Raw genomic sequence first — 21115 nt, 5'->3', positions numbered from 1 at the left:
TTAGCCTTCAGTTGTATAAGCATTCATATAAGATTTTCTATAAACTAGGTGCTTAAAATTAAAGGTATATAGTGCCTTATAAACTAATATTAAGATCATGAAAGATACTCTTTTACATGATGAGAGAGTTCTTACACATGGAAGGAGAGAGTTTTTACATGAGTGTAGTTCCTACATGAGTATAGTTTTATCTAATTTAGCCAATACTTAGCTTTAATTGATAGTTTTATCTAATTTAGCCAATACTTAGCTTTAATTGATAGTAAGGCCTATGTATATGTGAATATGAATACATATAAATGTTTGTACATGACAATTAGAGGCCACCAAATACAAAAATAGCCCCAACCTGAACAGGGCGACTTTTGCCCACATAGGCTTGCTGTTTGGATAAAAGTTGCCCTGTTCAGGTTAGGGCTATTTGCATTTTTTAGCCTTCAATTGTCATGTATAAGCATTTATATATACCTTATTATAAATTAGGTACTTAAAATTAAAGATATATACTGCCTTACAAAGTAGTATTAAGATCATAAAAGATGTGCCTTCACATTGGGCATGATATCACCTAGTTATCATACATTGCGAGTTTTGCTATCACCAAGCAATTTATAACGAAATAATATTAAAACAAAAAAATATTAGTACATATGGTTGAGAGGAAGGTTTACAAAGGCAAAAAGACCCCCAACCTTTTGCCCAGATAGGCTTCCTGTTTGGGCAAAAGTCACCCTATTCAAGTTGGGTTTTTTTTAACTTTTTAAAGCCTTCAAACTATACATACTAACAAGTTAAATATACAAATCACCTTTGTAAATAAAATATAGAAATCAAATATATTTAAATTTTTTTGATACAGATACACATGCAATCAAGGCCTTGGTGGACAACTTCAGAAGTACTAAAAAGAAAATATAATAAGTGAAGTTTTACGTTGTCCAATAATGTACATCATAAGGGAAAATATTCAGAGATTATCACGTCAAATGGTGTGTGCCAGCTTCATGTGTATTTACACATGATTGCAACCTACTTTGCATGGATTGCACATAGGTTAGAATCTTCAAACAACATGGTGACCAAAGATGCCTCTGCTGCTTCTTGGATTGTAGCCAAGGCAAGGCTTTTCATCCTCTTGTCTTGGCCCCCTAAATCATATAGTATCTCTTTGACAAGACGTGCAGCAAAAGGAGCTCTCGGGATGAGGAGGTCGACACTCTTCTGGAACCTCCGAATCTCCTTTAGAGCTACCATGTCATTGCGTTGTTTCCTCCTGGGGGCACGAGGAGGAGGGTTTCTTGCAGGGGGGTGGTCGAGGATGTGCATGAGCACTCCAATCTCATGTACGTTTACGCCGAGAGGATGATGGAGCTCTTTCATTTGTAGCTGTTGCTTCTATTGTTGCTTCTATTGTTGCTGCCACCACTTCCCGTGTTGGCAATGGACCCATGCCTCGATGCAAGATCTTCCCCCCAGTTGTGGAACGTATTGGGGGGGATAGGAATATCAACCCATGGCACTCCATCAGGGTCAACATCACGCCCTGTCTCTCCATCAGGGTCAACATCACTCCCTGTCTCTCGATCAGGGTCAGTGGTGGTGGCCGGATGAGGGGGAGAGGGAGGTGGATGTGGCGGTGGAGGACGATGAGGTGATGGTGGATGCTTAAGTGCAATGTTTTTCATGCGAGCCATGGAAAATACTAAAGTCAAAATATAGAAATGAGAATGAATGACACTATTGCACCTGTTATCTAAAGTCATTTATAATGTGTTCAGATAGTCTGAAATCGGCCAAAGTTTACAAAACCACCAAATTAGACACGTTTAACCCGTCTGCCATGTCTTGCCATTGTGGCACGCCATGCGACATGGCCTGCTCTTGAACTTCCATTCCACTTCTCTATGTTTATCTCCTTCCTTTTGAGTCGTGCGGCTTTAGTAATTGCTAACATTCGAGCCTTTTCCCTAGTAACATTTCTTGCAAGATTGTTGTAGTAAAACCAATTAAACATCTCCAAAAATAATTGCTACATGTCTTCCCTCCACCATGTCGAGTATTCTTGAAGTACACTCCTTTGACTGCGTAATGTGATTTTTCCATATCCAAGGATCCATATTTTTGTAGAAAATACGGTCCATGTGCATATACAATGTGCTATGAAAAAATGTCCAAGTAAGAAATTATGAAGACAAATGTTTATGGAATTTTAGTAAGTAATTGCAATGGTAATTAATGAACGATGATAATTAAGATGAGAATATCTTACCATGTAATATGTAATGGAGGTATCTCCCCAACTCTCACTAACAAGCTTAATGAATTTTGTGACATCTATTTTGAACACACTTTGTTCTTCTTGAGTTGTTGTGCTCTTTAACATAGTTCTCACAACCTTGTTAAAGTAACCCCACACCTTCTTTCGCTTGTTTTGTAGAGTTGGATCCTTGTCAAGATTTGTGGTGCACTTGCAAAGATCTTTCCAATGCTCCCACCGCAGACTCCTCCCTCGATTGTTCTTCATAGGATGCAAGAATCGCCTCACCTTTGCACCATTCATTAACACTTGTTGAGCAGCAATATGATGTGCCCTAGACTTCCTAAGATCTTTCACAATCTTTACATTCCTGCCATGCACTCCCAGAGAGTTGAGGAGCTCCTCCACTTGCTTTATTGCTTGGGCTGAGCATGAGGCTGGCTACATAGTGAATACATAGTCAATGTGAAGCTTACGCAACCTATCAAAAATCCTCATCATGGCATGCAATGTGCAAAAGTGTATACTTTTCATTGGGAAATGAATAAATGGTGCCCAATTTGGATCCTTTGTGTCCCTATTGGGTGTTGCATCTAAATCAGAAGACAAGAGCCCCTCCATCCACATTGGAGCTCATCCTCGCTCTTTGGCTTGAGAATTGACCACTTCATGCACAATGGACATGGATGGAGGCATTGTGCACTATTGTTATAATTACACATGCATTTTATGGTCTTCAAATCACCACCTAGATACCAATCCACATGGATGGAGGCATTGTGCACTATTGTTATAATTACACATGCATTTTATGGTCTTCAAATCACCACCTAGATACCAATCCACATGAAAAGAGCCCACACCATCCACTTCAAGCTCCTCCCCATTCATCTGTTGTTTGATGACTTCTAGAATTTGAGGGCATCGTTGAGGCATCCAATTCCACCACCTCAGTGTTCTCCTTTCGAACCTCAAAGGCTCCAAGCCACCAATTATCCTTCTTAGATTATTGAACACTAAAAGAAGGGATTTTATCCTTGTCCTTTACATATGCCATTGCTTCATTCATATATGTGACTCCCATTCGCTCCAATCTTTTCCCTTTTACTAGTTGAGCCTCATCCAACTTCAGTATAAGCGATAGGATTCCCTCCGATTCTACATATCACATAAACCAAGCCAAACAACACATATGTAATTTATGTCATGATAAGGTAAATTTACAAGTTAACAGAAAAATGCTCAAACCTAACCTTGATGTGAAACCTTATGGAATTGGATCATATGTCGAAGGTTCTTTAGGTCCACAAAGAGGTTGTTGTATGTGTTGTGCTGTACTTCAAGCCTATCCTTGGACTTAGGATCTAAAACCATTGTTCCTTCTACATGAATATACTCACCAAGGATTTATTTAACATCTACATTGCTTACCTTCTTTTTTAATGATACTTTGTAGGAAGAAGGAAGAGAGTGCCCTCGAATCCCTCGGGTACGAAGAGCTCCTTTGATGACTCCATAAATTCCCTCGTAACCCTTGACTGATGCTGGCTTCATCACATGCATCTTGTACATCCCTTGCAATAATAAGCCCCTTGACTGATGCTGGCTTCATCACATGCATCTTGTACATCCCTTGCAATAATAAGCCCCTTGACTGATGCTGGCTTCATCACATGCATCTTGTACATCCTTGCAATAATAAGCCCCTTGATATCTTGCATAATGTCCTTTGTAACCACCTCAACGACTCTCTTATAATTTGGATCACGGATGATTGATGTTATCTCTTTGTTCTTAATGATGCAGGCTTTGAAAACATGCATAGTATCTCCCACACCAAATGTATCAGCTAAGAAATTAATGAGACATAATGAAACCACCATTAAATCTATCAGGAAAAACCTTTAAATTAACACATACATAAAAAATACAAACAAAAAATTCCATGGAAACATACCTTGTTGCCATGACTCTCTGTTTCCTTGCGCCGCCTTGCACCGAAAGATTTTGAATATTAGAAATCTTTCGTTTATGCTCACGTGCACCAATTGGTGTGTGCTTCAACCTCCTTATTTTTCTTTGTAACCTAGACAATTTATCTCTTTGATTAGTTATGAGTGTTTCTTGTTCCTTATTTTTCATGTCTAGGTCATGTGAATGTTTTTTCAAATCTTCAATACTTGATTGAAGACTTGAATTAATTGAGTGTAAGTATTGGTTATGAAGACCACCACTAAAAAAAGTATTTACAATAACCTAAGAGCCCATTTTTCCCATCACCTACATATTGAACAAAACTAGTCAAATCACAAAATAGTGGACTGTACAAGGTCAAAGGATTATAAGGGAAGAGATTCCCATCTACCCAAAGATCAACATTCTTCTTCCCCTCATTTCTTAGTGTGGACGTGGTTGAATTAGGTAATGGTTGCCTAACATATGGACCTTTTGCTAGTGCATAATCTTCATCTATATGAATGTGAATGTCTACTTTACACTTTCTACCATTCGTAATATCATTTAAAGGCATGTCTAATTCAAGATGACAAAAAAATAAGATTAATAGAAGATTAGAAAAGAGATTTATATTAGATAATAATATTCTAACATTTGGAATGATCTTAGAGAAATATATATTAAGAATATATCTCTCTAAAAAAGCCATTTTTGATATTCCAAAAATAAAGATTTTAGTCATGATTAGGAGAGATGATAAGAATGAAAGAAGTGGGGTGGCATTAAATGACATTAAATGAGATGAGGATTTGAAAATGAGCTTTTCAATATATATATATATATATATATATATATATTGGGAGGAAAGTTTTAAATGAAAATACACTAAAATGTGAAAAGTATCAAAAAGACATTATTTTAGTGGCCTTTAAAAATGCCCTTTTATTTTGGGATATAAAATATTAGAATACATCTTGTAATCATTAGATAGCATAGAAGTTACGAAGATATGACAAGATAGCATAGAAGTTAGGAAGATATGACAAGAGTGAAGATTCTGAGGAAGTTATGAAGATATGACAAGATTGTCATAAGGTAGTTATGACTAAAAAATGATATAAAAATTTCACCTTTTGGGTTTATGTATGTATAAGGAAAGTTTTTTTGATGGAAAAACTCAAAAAAAAATTAAAAAAAAATAAAATTTTGGCTCCCCTTATGGGCGTGGTGATGCAACTTGCATTCTATTTTTGGTATAAAATATTAGAATGCACCTTGTGATCATTAGATATCATAGAAGTTAGAAAGATATGACAAGATTGTTATGAGGTAGTTATGACTAAGAAATGATATAAAAATTTCACTTTTTGGGTTTATATATGTATAAGGGAAGTTTTTTTGATAGAAAAACTAAAAAAAATAAAAATTTTGAAAAAGCCAATTTTTGGGTCCTCCCTTACGGCCAAAAAGTGAAACCTTGAAAATGGTGATGCAACTTGCATCTAAAAGTAATGGCTTAAAATATTCTGAAACTATAGACTATAAAAGTACTAAAAGCTAGTGAGAGAGTGGATAAAATGTAGATGGTAGGATCTAAAAAATCTATAAAAAATAAGGGACTCATTTGCTTTGTCTCCCACTATGGGCTCAAAATTAGCATTTTTAATCAAACGATTACTAAAAATTAGGATTTTTTATAAGGCCCATTTTATAGTCCAAATTTTTCCTTGACAAATCAATGATCTTCAATCCTTAGTGAAGATATCTATATTAGCCTCCCAAGTCAACATAATTCTTTCAATACTCACCAAACAAGTAGCTACTTCAACACAAAGCAGTTCAATAAGAGTCTATATGACACAATTCTTGTACTTCATGTAAATCTACTTCATAAGAGCACTTAAATATACATAAAACATAAAAAGCACATGGACCGAAGAAGACAGGATCAAGTTCTACTCAATAACAAGAATCCTGCCACACAAAGGGACATCATCACAAGCCAATTACTTCAAGTGATGAATGTCACTTCAATGAATCAAATGAGGAACTCAGAATCACCATCTCATTTTGATGATTAAGTATACGTTCCTCCGGATACTTCTCTCTCTTCTCTCCCTTTATTAACATCTCTTATTGTCCCCACTAATAAAAATCACATGTAACCTTGCCGATGATTGCCAAAAACAAATTGAGCCAAAAAAAGGGGCTCACACAAAATGCAATCATTTGCAAAAAACCCCACCCCCCACCCCGTTGTTAGCAATTCCCAATACACTACTAACTTCTTCATTCATTAACTATCTTTTCTTATTCCTTCTGGAGGAACAAAGACCATTGAATATCATTCAACATCAAAGCCATCGACAAAGCTTATTCATTCTCCCCACACAAAGGTCTTCAACGCGATCACAAGGATGCGATTGCCATCAGGAAGGGGAGAATGTTAATCCAATTTTGGGATTAACAAGGGCTACTGCCATTATCTTACATCAAGGAGTCACGGTAGATACACCAAAGGGTCATACATTCAAGATATGAAGCAATAGTGTCCAAAGCTACAACTTGGACGGGAACCCGTAATGGTGTGACAGAGTATTTATGGCAATTCCCGTTTCAAGAGCGTGTGGTAGCAAGTTAGGATGAAGTCCTAAGTGATGTACTTCATGGATATATTATGAGAGTAGTCATTGTAATAGCATTAGGCCTCTTATGAGCCTAAAGTGTCCGACCGGCCGCCACAGTTTAAGTGAGTGTGAACACTTATGGCCATGTATATAAGTGAATTTCTCTCATAATACAATATACTCTCCCATTGTGCAATAATTGAGTTTGCTAATCTCTCTCCCTAATGCATGCTAGTGAGTGTGTGTGAGTTAAGTGAGGTGAGAGGAGGGACGAGGATCTATAGTGCAATGCGACGGTGTGACAACGCTCGTGGGAGACGCGGTGGAACTGCTTCTGAAGGAGTTGTAAATCTTGGAGACCTCAAGGGTTACGAGCTCGGCCATTGGAAAGATCCTCACGACAGTTGCGGTTCACCAAGTAATCTCTTTTTGGATGTGTTTCAAGGAGGGTTAGGGTGAGCCATAACAATAAGCCCTGCGCGATGATGAAGCTAAGCCCCTGACACGCCCAAGTTATCCTTACTGTCATGTCGAAGCTCATGGAAAACCTTCAACTGCCATGTCCAAGTTCAATCCTTCATCCTTTTCTATGCTGCTCTCAGATGATTATGTGTTCTCCATGATAGCTAGAGATAGCAAGTCAAGTTCCTGTGTGATGAAGGATGTTCTCTCACAAATGCCAAAACTAAAGCTAGAGATGTTTACAAATGCCAAAACCAAAAAGTTAAGACACATAAGAGATGGAGCTCTAGCCTATTATACCAAATAGTAGAAAATCTACTCGATCTAGTAGAGAAAGGGGACCAAATGCCAAACAGCACAAATCCTTCTACAAAAATGATCTGGAGAGAGGAGAAGTCGAGCACTCAACCCGCATCCTAATGAGGCATGGAAAAGTGCTCAACCCGCATCCTGATGAGGCATGGAAAACACAGACCTCATGGTTCCTGATGGCGCATACAAACCCCCTGGAGTTCGATTCGAACCAAAATAAATGGTCTTTTTCAATAACTAGATGTTCACGGGTACCTTGTTAAGAAAAGCTCTAGTGTCTCACTATTGTATGTGTGCTTTTTAAAAAAAACGAGATTATCTATACGTTTATACTTATATATCTCTATCTCTATCTCTATATCTCTATATTCTCTATCATATATTAAGGAGAAGTTTACCTAACCTATCTCTCTGAAGCACCGTTTGCCATCCCAAACCTAATGGAGAGCACACAATTTTTTTGATTTTTTTTAAATGAGAATAAGGAACTCACAGATTCTCTTCAAAATTCTCCTTGCACTCCCAGATTCTCTCTGAAATTCTCTGGGTTCAAACGGATGTCCAAGTTTAAACGGATGGGAGTGGTGGTTTAAGAAGAGTAGTGCATGTGACACTCTATTGCACACCAAGAACATGAAGAAGGTCGAGAAGAAGAAGAAAGATGAATACCACCCCTTGCATGTAACCCTGCATTATCTCCTCTTTCTAGCCTGATTTATATAACCACCTAGACATTGTAAAGGCTAGCAAATCAGTGGTGGTCAATAAACTAATTAGGGCGCTTACTCTCTTGGACAGAAATCACTTTCTACTTATCAGCATCACTGTACAGGAAATGTAGCATCGACGAGACAATATGGAGATACCTCGCCCATCGCATTGGACCAATGAAGAAAGAGTAGATAAGGTCCAGTGTTAATGCAATTTCTCAATTCGATAGTATCTATTCCACCATTTAGTTACAGATCACGTGTTTTGATCAATGATGAATATATATCATTAATATGTTGATTATACTTATTGGGTAGTGTCAACAGTGTATTGGGCGATGTATGACGATTTAATGGAAGAAGAAGAAGGTTGGGCAAACTGGCAAAGGTGGATGTACCTTTCATTACTTTCGAGGATTGGAGGAACGCACTCCCTTAATCGTTTTTTTCAAGTAAGCTCGATTGAGCAATGAAAAGGCTATTGTTTTCAAAGAAACCTCCCACCAATGGACCTCGACATGTAGAGCACCGTTGTCACACCTTCCATGTCCCAGCGGTTTGAGATTATAGGACCATTTTCCTCCTAAGATATTTTAAACCTTAGTGTATGTGTACGCCATCTCCACCTTACCTCAATTCACGACCATTTCCACCCACATCGCAAAGTTCTACATATCTTTTTAAACCTTAGTGTATGTGTACGCCATCTCCACCTTACCACAATTCACGAATTTCCACCCACATCGCAAAGTTCTACATATCTTTTTACATGTGAAGGAGGAGAGAGAGAGAGAGAGAGACAGAGAGGCCTATATGTGTAGCCTTTGAAACTTGAGATTCTTTCCTCTGTACGATTAGCATGGATAACTTGGGCGGCATGGTCAAACATTGCAACGACATTTGAAGTTCAAAGTATCTTACGACTTTGTATTGGACTAACTTTATTTTGGTGCATGAGAAAATTTGTCAAAAAAAAATGGAGAGCCTATATGCGGAGCAATTGTAATCAAAATCATTTTAAGGGCCTCAAAGGCTACATTTGCAATGTACTAAATCCATAAATCTTGGCTTTAAGAGTAAAATTATATATTGAGTTAAGATCTACGCTTGCAAAATGAATCCAAAATAGTCAATTAGTCTTTTATGAAGGAGTCGATGGGATTTCACACTTAATATATTGTCAATAATGTGTATGACTCTAGGTTCCAAAGAGAGACAAGCTATTTTAATGTGTGATGGGCCATTTTGGAAACCGTCGGCACTTTGCCACAATATATTTTGTAATGTCTTTTCATAGAATTTTCCATTGGGTCTTGATACTAAAGTTTATAATATCAAATGTTGCAATGGACTCTATGGCAAAGACATCTCCTATCATGGGCCCTTTTGGTTTGGTATTTTGGAATGAATTGTTTTAATGATTCATATGAGTTTGCAATGCAAGTTTGTTATAAGTTTGCAATTCAAGTTTGCACATGTGAGACCTTCCATCTAAAGTGTAATTGATGTTCTATCAAGGGATGATTTGTACAATGGATACGTCATTGTATTTTGTACTTTTATTACTTTTAAAAAAATACGTTTCTCCCATGATTTAATTGCACAAAATAGGATATTGTCAATCAACGCATTTCTTACACCATATATAGCACCCATACAACATAATCATCACGACAACACACAAGTCAAAAACTTATGCACAGATCTCGTTTTACATGCTGTAGAGATCCTAGAATTAGAGACGAGAGGCCCATGCAGTCCTTCCCCATCAACGGTATCCCCACGAGCCACTCCTCTCTCTCTCTCTCTCTCACTCACACTCTCTCTCTCTCTATCTCTCTCTCTCTCTCTCACACACACACACAAAATTAGAATTGGCAACTCTTGATGCCATTAGAGAAGAGCTCTTGGTCACGCAACCCCGCCTGGCCTCCTCCAACACCTTCGACAATGCTTAGCAGGCCTCCTCTGACACCTTCAACAACCTGGACCCGATCTCCCTTGACACCTTTGACAACACTTACTAGGTTCTTGGGGTCCCGTCTCAGCCAACTATTACGTGGAGCTGATGGTGGGGTTGGGGCTATCGTTCCTGCTACTGTGACGATGTAGAGTCGAGAGCTAAACGATCTATAGTGCATGCCCCCCAATGGTATATTGTGCCCTAGCTACTGCGTTAAGGCATTGGCCGCAAGGGCGAGAATATTAGCACGATACCATCCCCTTACAAGTTGCCTCGAGTTGCCTCGATGGCATCGAAGCCCCTAACAATATTAAAGCTCTTGATGGAGTTGTTGTTTGGTGGCACCATCTTCAAGAGAATCACATGTATGAGGGCCATACCCCCAAATGCAGGAAGATTCTATAAGGCAATCTCTCTCTCTCTCTCTCTCTCTCTCTCTCTCTCTCTCTCTCTCTCTCTCTCTCTCTCTCTCTCACACACACACACACACACACACACACACACAAACACACATAGAGTAAGGGCCTTGCAATGTCAAACAGTGGAGGTGGATATGGTGGAGGAGGGGGAAGGAGACGATGGTTGTTGCTGAAATAGATGTCAGCTCTCGCTTTGCTATCCACTATCTTTCTATCAAAAGAGTGTGGGTTTAGGACACTTAAGCACTCAATTGAGTGTCTTAAGGAACTTGACCACCGTTGAATCCATGGAAGAAGGGTTGCGATACTCTGGTTTTAGGGAAGATGAGAAACCACCCCCCCAAACGAGATCCAGCGGTATCATTGATATAGCCTGGGGATTTTTTGGTCTCTCCAAACCAACAATGAGTGACGAAGAAGCGTAATCTGCGTGCGTGGGTCCGTCAACTAGCATTGTGGACTTGGTCCAAGGCAAGAAGTGCCTATCCAAACTTCAAATTCAAGGCTATCACACTGGCACCCCCTAAATGAGAAGAGACACGGAAAGTGTGGCTAGGACGGGTCAAGTATTCTTCCCAACCTGAACCTTTCACCATATATAATCCTTGAGTGACTAATAAATTGTTGTTGACATTGTCCATTTGATCTCTCGCTTTCTCAATTGCATATGCAATGTAGCTTGACTAAGTCATGAAATGCAAATTGATTCACGCCTATATGCATGATTAGACAACAAGAAGCTCACTACATTTCTTGAGCACATTGTTATCATGGTCACATAAGTGATCATAATAACAATAATAAGTATTTGTTTATAGTTTATTGCTCAACATGATGATGACAACAATGTTTCACGAGCAAATTCACTTTTAATATTCCTTGCTCCATTTTTGTTTTTCCATAGTAAAGCAATGCGCATAGGGTAGCTAAATGAGACTACATTTCATTGCTACACACACCCACACTTGCATGTGTGTGCGTGGGCACACATTCTATTGATTACATTCCATTACAACACAAAACCAAATGTTTTTTTACATGCGCATGTCTCTTACAAACCACAGCAACGCGCAGGCTGAGTACTAGTAATTTGTGAAGGAAGTCTCTTGCCACACAGAGTGACAAAGGTGACTATCCACGTGTAGAGAAAAAAAAAAGGTGAGTACTTTCAAATTTAAAAGAGAGGGATACATCTTTTTAAGCTCTTCAAAAGGTAAGTGTTAAGGGAAAGTGTAGATTTGTCTCTTGGCTATGGATATGTTATGCTTTAATCATTCTTTTTAAATCTTTGAATTCAATTTGAGTGAGTGAGTATATATATATTTTAATTTGTCTTTCTTAAAAGTGTGTTATTACTTAACCATTCTATTTTGCTCTTTTCTCTATGTTTAAACTTGGTTCAGGTGTAAACCTAAATTTTGTATATTTGCAATGCAAGTGAGATAATGGTTGAAATTTTCTAATGCTTAAGTATAAATGCATGTGTGTGTGAAAGAGAGAGAGAGCATGTGTTCACATGTCTATGCGTGTGTGCACGCACGCGCATGTGTGTGTGTGTGTGTGTGTGTGTGTGAGAGAGAGAGAGAGAGAGCATTCGCATATATTGGTATATGTATATACCAATGAATATTGTGTGTGTGTGTGTGTGTGTGAGAGAGAGAGAGAGAGAGAGAGAGAGAGCATTCGCATATATTGGTATATGTATATACCAATGAATATTGTGGCACAATAACATGTGCATGTTTTAGAGAGAGAGAGAGAGAGAGAGAGACTTTGGTTGAGGAAGACTATCATGTTTAGTAGAGACACACACACGTATGTGTGTGTATGTTTATACAAGTTTCCATTTGTGTGTGTGCATGAGCGTGCATCGTGTGCATGCGAGAGAGAGAGAGAGAGAGAGAGAGAGAGAGAGAGAGAGAGAGAGAGAGAGAGGAGAGAGAGAGAGAGAGAGGGAACCCATTCACATGCGCACATGTGTGTGTGTGACCCATCCTCTTCCTTGAGTCTCTTGGGATCAAATTTCCCACCATCAGAGCTCCAATCTTTCACACTAGTTTGGTAACTGGACATTCAAGCTTTAATGTCCTCTAAACTGGCCAAGTTTGGAGATTTATTTCAGCACATTGGTAAAGTGGAATGTGGCTTTTATCATGAATATGTCAGCCTTGTGCCTTGAAAAAACCTCAGAATTTTGTAAAACACGTTAGGTACTCTCTCCCTTAGGTTATGCTATTTGTTGTATGATTAAATTTAGGCTACGATTTTAGACAATTTTTAGCCTAAACACAAAATGATCAAGTTTAGATTTTTAGAAGCATTTTTTAGTAGATTTTAAGTCTTTAGTAGAGCACACATTAGTTGCACTTTGAGCGCAAAGTGAAGCACGTACTAAAACTTATGTTCCCAAATGTGTTTTTCAAAAATGCTAACTGGCAGGCTAAAATCCATCTTTGTTGATTTTATTACATACCAGAATCGAATATTATATTCATTCATATCTCACATATAGATTTTCCATGGTGTTATGGAACAAATGTGAGTTTTGGGAGAGGTAAGCATACATATAATGGTGTTTTAAGGCATGATTATTGTAAGTGGTTCTACTAAATCTTATGATGAATTAGAGTACACATGCTGTATTGATACTATAAACATAATTGGAAGCCCAAAACATAGGTAGATTAACCTTGCTAGTGAAGAATAGTTAATCTTAACCTAAATTGGAAGTATTACATGAGTTTGGCTATTATGTGATGTAAAATCATTGAAGTCCAATTTCGGCCAGTTTAATAACGTAGATAGGATTTGTAGTTGAAGATAGACTCATTATAAGTGTCCAATGTCATTATATTTTGAGTGTGTCTTCATGTAGTATCCTTATAAGTGTATAGTAGCTCAATTCTATAGATATTGGGCCACTTTTGAAACATGCATCACCATTCAAAGCTTACATCTTTCACTCATGAGTAACATCTACGCCAATCCAACTTGTATGAATTAAATCAAAGAAATATGAATTCTCTTTTCATGATTAACACTCATTCTACGTCGTACATAAAATAAAGGTTCTATGAAAGTTTAGTATTATAGTTTGGGATTTCTTTTATCAATCTAGGTCAAATTTAATGTCATTACGCAAAGAAGATTAGACATGTCACTAATTCATTGGCCCATACAATCACATAACTTACTTTTTACTAGCCAAATTTTTTTTGCCATTTGCTCTTGGTCATGTAGATCCATGTTTGCAAAGGACTCTTCAAGAAATGTACTTGTAAGTGACATATGATTTTTTTGAGAAATGTCTTGTAATGGTACAAGACTAGTGTTAAACATCAGTGGCCTACTTCTAAGCGGTGAAGTGGGCCACTCCTCCCTCAGGTTACCCATAACCCTACTAAGAACCTCTAACTCCTTCCAGGATAGACCGAATCTCTCAACGCAGTCACAAACACTCCTCCATTGCAATATTTCACCGTCCCGTATGTCCTGCCAACTTCTGAGCCCTTTCCTATGCATAGACTTGGGCTGCCTTTTTTATAGACAGTTACGGGAGCCACACCATCTTCAAATGCAACATTAGAGGTCCATATACAACATTCCAGAGATGCATCATTTTGACAGTTTCGTGACCAAGTCACCTTCTCAAAAAACCTTCTCCAACTCTGCACCAAGGAGTTAGCCACAGAGGACTCTTTTATCTTTATGTTCCAAGGCTTCACACAGAGCCTCCCCAACCAATTAAATCCTTCTAGTCTACAGCGACCAATAGGTGTGTTACTAATCCATGCCCTCAAGAGAACCGCCCAAGGCTGATAGCTCTCCATCCTTGAAATCCACATAACATTCAACCTGCTTAGTTTTACACACAATGCACTAAGGCCAAGACCCCCCATCCTCTTGCTACTACAAATCTGCTCCCACGAGATCGAGTGCCAAAGTTTGCCACCACTAGGGTCCCATAAAAACTACCTCATAAGCATTTCAAACTTCTCCCAATAGTGTCTTGGGTGGCAAGACCAGAATAGAAGCAACAAACACAGGCAAAGCCCGTAACACATGCTTGACAATAACTAACCTGCCCAAGAAAGAATATCCAGCATACTTCCGAGCAGCCAACTTCTCTTTCAACTAACCTGCCCAAGAAAGAATATCCAGCATACTTTCGAGCAGCCAACTTCTCTTTCAACTTTGAAGAAAGCTCCACAAGCAGGGCATGAGAGGATTGCACAGTACTACTTGGTTGCCATTAGCTTTTTGCATGGCAGATGCAGATCACTCTTTGTATGTATATTAAAGTGACAAGGGAATTGTGACAATTTATGTGGATGATTTGATCTACGAATGCAATTCTACAACCATCACACAAGAAACAGAGTAAGTTCCCCAACAACGGCACCAAATATTATGGGTCATTGCTGCAATCACTATTGGCAAGAAGTACAACAAGGCCTTGGGGATCTTCCTCTGTGCTAACTGAGTCCACAAGCTATTGTTTCAACTTGCTAACGTGACATCTGTCACCCACCATTCTGTTGCACTCACAAGAAATAGACAATAGAGAAGAAGAAGTCACTCTTCTCTCGTCTATGCAAGCGATGGAAGCTCACAAGGATGTCACCTGGTGTGGCTGCCCGATTGGATTAGATCAGCTCCACACCGCCTCCCACACTTCCTCCTTTTCACCTTGGTGCAACCCTCCTATTGTAGGTGTGTAAATCCTGATGCACTTTCCATGTTCCTGCAACTCCAATACAACACAGTACTTATAAGCACTCACATACAACACAGTACTTATAAGCACTCACATACAACACTCACACAACACAAAGTGCATACGTTGTAAAGAAGCGAAGAGGCTTTTGTATATTATCCAACCTGTCAACTAAGAGTGATTTGTACATTTTATAGTAGGGTTCTTTTCAAAGAGCCTTTCCTATATATGGTACTTAAAACATTACAAAGGCACACAAGCTTGACACTCTCTCGTCCCAATGGCAAGAGATAACTTAGCTCCTCATCCACTCCACATTGGCAGCTCATGTGGGTCAGAAAACACTTTTTGTGTTACATTTAGAGATTTATCTTCTTGCAGTGCATGTATGTTAAAGGTTTGTGGTACGTGTCTCCTAACTAGTCACCTCACATGTTGGAGAGCTCTCTTGCATCCACCTCAAAAGTTTGTGATCACTTAGATGCTTACATGTCTCTCTCCTCTTTATCTTTTATACTCCCATATACTTGACATTCAACTTGTCTATGGGATTTCTCCACAGTGCACACTCATGCTTGTACCTCATGCACTCTTCATGATTATAAATTTCAACACCCCCCCCAATCATGAGTTGGGTTTAACTTTCCAATGACCGTCCTCACACACTCCTACGATACATGTGGCTCTCTTGTATGCCTTGGCTTTACACTTGCTAGGGCTCTTGCTTGCACATGGTCTATCTCCGATGCATGCAGCTTATACCAGCTTGAATTACTTATTTTGATTGCATGGGATCCACTTTGACATGAGTTTATGTAACCTTCTGATTGATTGCTCAAATCACAATTTTGAGGTCACGAATAGACTTGAAAGAGGGGTTAAACCTCAACAAGGTTGTTCCCAACAGGGTTGGTCGAAACTCCTCGAGATCAGTAAGTCTCTTCATAGAGCCTGTTTTTCAAGAAGTGTAGGTTTAATTCTTGCGAAAGGCTCCTCTCATACCATGTCAAAGTTTATAGTATCTGAGTGCACACATACGTGCCTCCTAACTAGTCACCTCACATGTGGGAGAGCTATCTTGCATCCACCTCAATAGGTTGTGATCACTTAGATGCTTATGGGTCTCTCTCCTCTTTTTCTTTTATACTCCCATATACTTTACTTTTACCTTTCCTATGGGATTTCTCCACACTTATGTTTGTACCTCATGCACTCTTCTTGGCTGTACATTTCAATAATGTAGTGATAGAGCCATAGGCCTTGTTCTTCAGTGGCAGATAGATCATTTGTGCTTGGAGTTTCCTTATGACACCTAGGTGATAGATGTCCGACTCTTGGACATCCTTATGACCCAGGTGATAGATGTCCTACTCTTGGACATCCTTGTAGCATAATTCCTTCAAATGGGAGTTTCTTCATGAACTACCATGCTTTTCCTAGCACCTTTTTTGTGGTTTACTCAAGAGGACATTCTTCTGTGGAGCATGCTAGTGATGTGCACATGGTGTGATGCTTTTTTTTTGGGACTAAAAAATGCCCTTATATATATGCAGTGGTCTGAGCTTGAGAGTGTTTGTGTGTGCGGACATGCAATAGGCATAACAGTGTAAAGTCATGACAATTTTGCAAATATCCATAGCAATAGGCATAATAGTGTGCCCTTCTAAAAGTCATGACAATTTTGCAAATATCCATAGCAATAGATGCATGTCTTTTTGAGTTGAATAATGGCATCATAGCAGGGAAATGGTAATAATTAGTATACTGCAACAAGGAATGAGGATTCTCAAAGATCAAGAGCAGAAGCGGGTGCTAGACCTTTTTGCTTAGTTTCCTATGTTGGGTGCCTGAGAGTGCCTTGGTGAGAATGCATCTCAAGTGTGGTGCATTTGCAAAAGCACAAGAAGTATTTAGTGCGCTTCTACTATGGGAGTATAGTCTCTTGGGATGCACTAATGGTTGGTAATGCTGGAAGTGTTCTCAACTCATTTGGGAAATGGTTAGTATCTTGCTTTGCTTATGTGTGATGCTCTTGGTGGAGCCTCAACTCTATTCGACACGGGAAATGGTTAGTATCTTGCTTTGCTTATGTGTGATGCTCTTGGCAGAGCCTCAACTCTATTCGACACGGGAAAGATCAAGGGGGATCAATGGTGGGGGATGGGCTGAGGTTTTGCGCCATTGATCTGGGTGGGCCATTGAGTAATCTCGAGCCTAGCGGGCACAATAAATTCTCCCCATCAGCGCGGGAGGAAAGAGTGAGGACGGGCTGAACGTGCCCATTTAATTTGGGCGGCCGCGGGCCTCAGCTCTGCGGGCCAAAAAATGTGGCCGAGTGAGTTCTTAGCTACGTCCCTTTCTCACCCCGTGTTCGTCCTCAGCTCCGTCAACTACCCCACAAGCTTGCTGTCGGGTGTTTGAGCCCTCCACCCTCCACCAGCCTACCTTCGCGACTTCATAAGACCTCACCTTGCCACCTGTCACTCTTGTCAAGTGTGTGTGCATCAAAGGAGACAAGTCTATTGCACACCTATCCCTTTCTCCTGTGTTGTGTGTGTGCGTGCATGCGCGTGTGTATGAGAGAGAAAGAGAGAGAGAGAGAGAGAGAGAGAGAGAACATGTAATCTTTGCTGTTGTGTATATTGCATGAGAGAGAGAGTACGTGTAATATTTTCTTTTGTGTATGCATGAGAGCGAAAGAGTAGAGAGTATGTATGTCCCTTCTCTTTGCTACCTTCATTGAATGTGGGTCTGTGTACCATATGCATACGAGTGTGTGTATATGGTCATGTGTGTCAACTAGTTCATTAAAGAAAAAGCTAAAATTTTCTCACTTCCAATCTCACTGCACCTCAGGCCGTAGTGAGTAAGCTAGTTCAGGAGTACAAAAGGTTAACCACATATGCACAAACTATGCATGTGGGTTTCCTTTTAATAATCTCCCTATTATATTGAGATCAAGAGAGATAATGGGCATGTGGGCTTCCTTTTAGGAATATCCCTATTATACTGAGTCTGCCCTACATCTCCGGAGGTTTGACAAAAACTCAGTATGAAGGGCTTTGTGTGAATATATGCTCTTATCTGTGTGTGTGTGTGTGTGTGTGTGTGGGGAGTGTGTGTGTGGGGAGTGTGTGTGTGTGTGGGGAGTGTGTGTGTGTGTGAGAGCATATCTTGATACAGAGTTCTACACCCACTATTGGGCACTGATGACATTAGTGGGGATGTCATAATATCTAGTCCATACTATGCATAATGGAGTTGATAGTTATGTAGTCTTGTGGGTTGACTACATGAGTATGTAACATGCACGTTCCTAAAAGGTGAATTTGGGCATGTTCCTAGATTCATCTAGGTATATATATATATATATATATATATATATATATATATATATGTTATTCGCCAGTGTAGTGCCTCAGAGGATTGTCCAAAAAGACATATCATTTATAGTAAAAGAGTGGATACGATGCGTCACCTAAAAAAGGATCATATGCTTGATGTTGAGATTCCAAAGCATCCCATGGGTAGACGGAGATAACAAAAGAGACTGCCTAGGATTCTACCCACATGATCCTCTCATCAATGTGAAGCCGGATTTGCAAACGTTGATCTAAAGATACAAAATGCCAAGAAAACATTCCACAAAGAGGTAATAAAAAAAACACTCTCTTTGGGAGTCAAAGGATGACAAAAAAAAGAGTTCCTACGAGGAGTGGGAAGAAGATTATGTAAAGAAAAGGATGGAGGAGTGGGAGAAGGGAATGCATGCTCACATTGCTGGCATATGCAGAGAAGGATTACACAAGGCTATAATGTCGCGGTAAGTATAGTTATTTAGTCTTGAGAAATGGTAAATTATGCATAAAACATTTGTTTAGATACTAAACTTCATAAGGTTTTATAGAGGAGAAATAAGCCAAATCAAGAACCGATGTCCATGAGATGAGGGATGATGATCAGGTTGATATCCATGAGATGGGAGATGTTGATGTTCATCATGGCGAGATTAGGTTGATGTTCAGGATGATGATGAGGCTGGTTTGAATGAGGTGGGAGATGCCGATGTCCATGACATGACAACACTACCTCAGTAAGCCTTTGTTCAATATTTGATAACAAAAAAAACCATCTACACCCATTGACATTGCGTCTCCCAAAGAGTAGCGAAAAGAGATACATGAACATTGTTATCAATAGTAGAATATTTGATTGCCAGAGTCCAGCCCCGAAGTACATGTCAGTTTATATGGATAGGTAATTGTTATCATTGTATGCTTCTCACATTATCTTACTTGTATGATATACGTTCTTTGGCTAAGTTCATTTGTAAATTGTAATAGGTTCTTAAGACATGGTATGATTTACGATTTGAGATCCTTAAGACCGAGGCTACATGTGGACTGTGACTTTAAAACTTATGGATGGAGGTGATGTGGATGTGGAGGCTAGCATAAACTCTTTGAATCTTTTTTATCTTGTAAGTTTTTTTTTTTTGTCTCTCTTTAAGAAACATTTTTGTGTATGCCCTAATATTAAAGAAGTTTTATATAGGTGGATGGACTACACACTGCCAAATAATGTGATAGATCATGTGTGGTTTGTGGATAGCTTATGGTTGTCCTTTATGTCCCTTGAAGTTGATAATATATCAATTTAAAATCTCTTTGGGAGACTAGATTTTGGGAGCTATATGTTCACCTTTTTCCTGATCCCTGAGCTTTTGGATCCGGATACGTTGTGTAAGGCTGTGACAATGGAGGTATGTTTACCATTAAACAATTAGCTATTATAGAAAAAAAACTACTTTTATGCTTATGTGGTTTATATTTTATGTACAAGATTCCTCGACAACCTAATGGGTTTAATTGCGGGTTTTATGTTATGGCTACCATGTGGTTTTTGATCAAGGGCAGATTACAACATTCCAAGCCTAGAAATTAGGTATAAGCTTGCATCTCTATGTTCTTTAGTTTCATTGGTTAATTTATCTCTCTATGTTCTTTAGTTTCATGGTTAATTTATCATTTCATTTACCTTCTTGATATGTTGTATTTAACTTTCAAAAGCTTGGTTTTCACATGGAGATGTAGAGAGCATGAAGGGTGACCTCCAAGCCTGATCCAAACTTACATGTTGGAGACAGCCATGCGGCAGTAGATGATGAAAAACCTTTGGGGTTCTACATCTTTTTTGTATGAGACGGTCATATGTTGCTAAACGGTCATATGTATGAGACCACCTAGCCACATTGGGGTTGTATATCATTTTTGTTTGAGATGGTTTTTTGTACAAGATCGTCTTTGAGACTCTACATCTTTTGTATGAGATGGTTGTATACCACTAGATGGTCATTGAGATTATACATCTTTTGTATGAGATTATATATCTTTGTATGAGATTCTACATCTTTTATATGAAATTCTACATCTTTTATATGAGATTATACATCTTTTGTATGAGTCATGGCTCATATAATCTTGTAAAAAGTAAGTTATGGTTGCGAATTTGGGTTTTATATTTTTCCATAAGTGTTTTGTATGAGATAGTCATTGAGATTTTACATCTTTTGTATGAGTCATGGCTCTTGTAATCTTGTCAAAAGCACGTTATGGTTGCAATTTTAGGTTTTATATTTTCCTTTTCTCAAGCTTTTGTCATTGTTCCTTAAGAATATCAATTCCTTGTGCAA

The 21115-nt window shown here is 38.9% G+C and overlaps 1 pseudogene; it reads right to left on the bottom strand.

Annotated features, from left to right (window-relative positions):
• Positions 1 to 1029: 1029 nt before the first annotated feature.
• Positions 1030 to 1380, bottom strand: LOC147614420 (histone H3-like centromeric protein hH3v pseudogene; annotated as a pseudogene).
• Positions 1381 to 21115: the final 19735 nt, after the last annotated feature.

Source organism: Cibotium barometz, chromosome 42 (genome assembly GCF_041138505.1).
Source record: "Cibotium barometz isolate CiBa-2024 chromosome 42, ASM4113850v1, whole genome shotgun sequence".
In the NCBI taxonomy this organism is placed as follows: Eukaryota; Viridiplantae; Streptophyta; class Polypodiopsida; order Cyatheales; family Cibotiaceae; genus Cibotium; species Cibotium barometz.
Note: the sequence above shows the minus strand (reverse complement) of the source record. Positions and strands in the feature narration are given on the sequence as shown.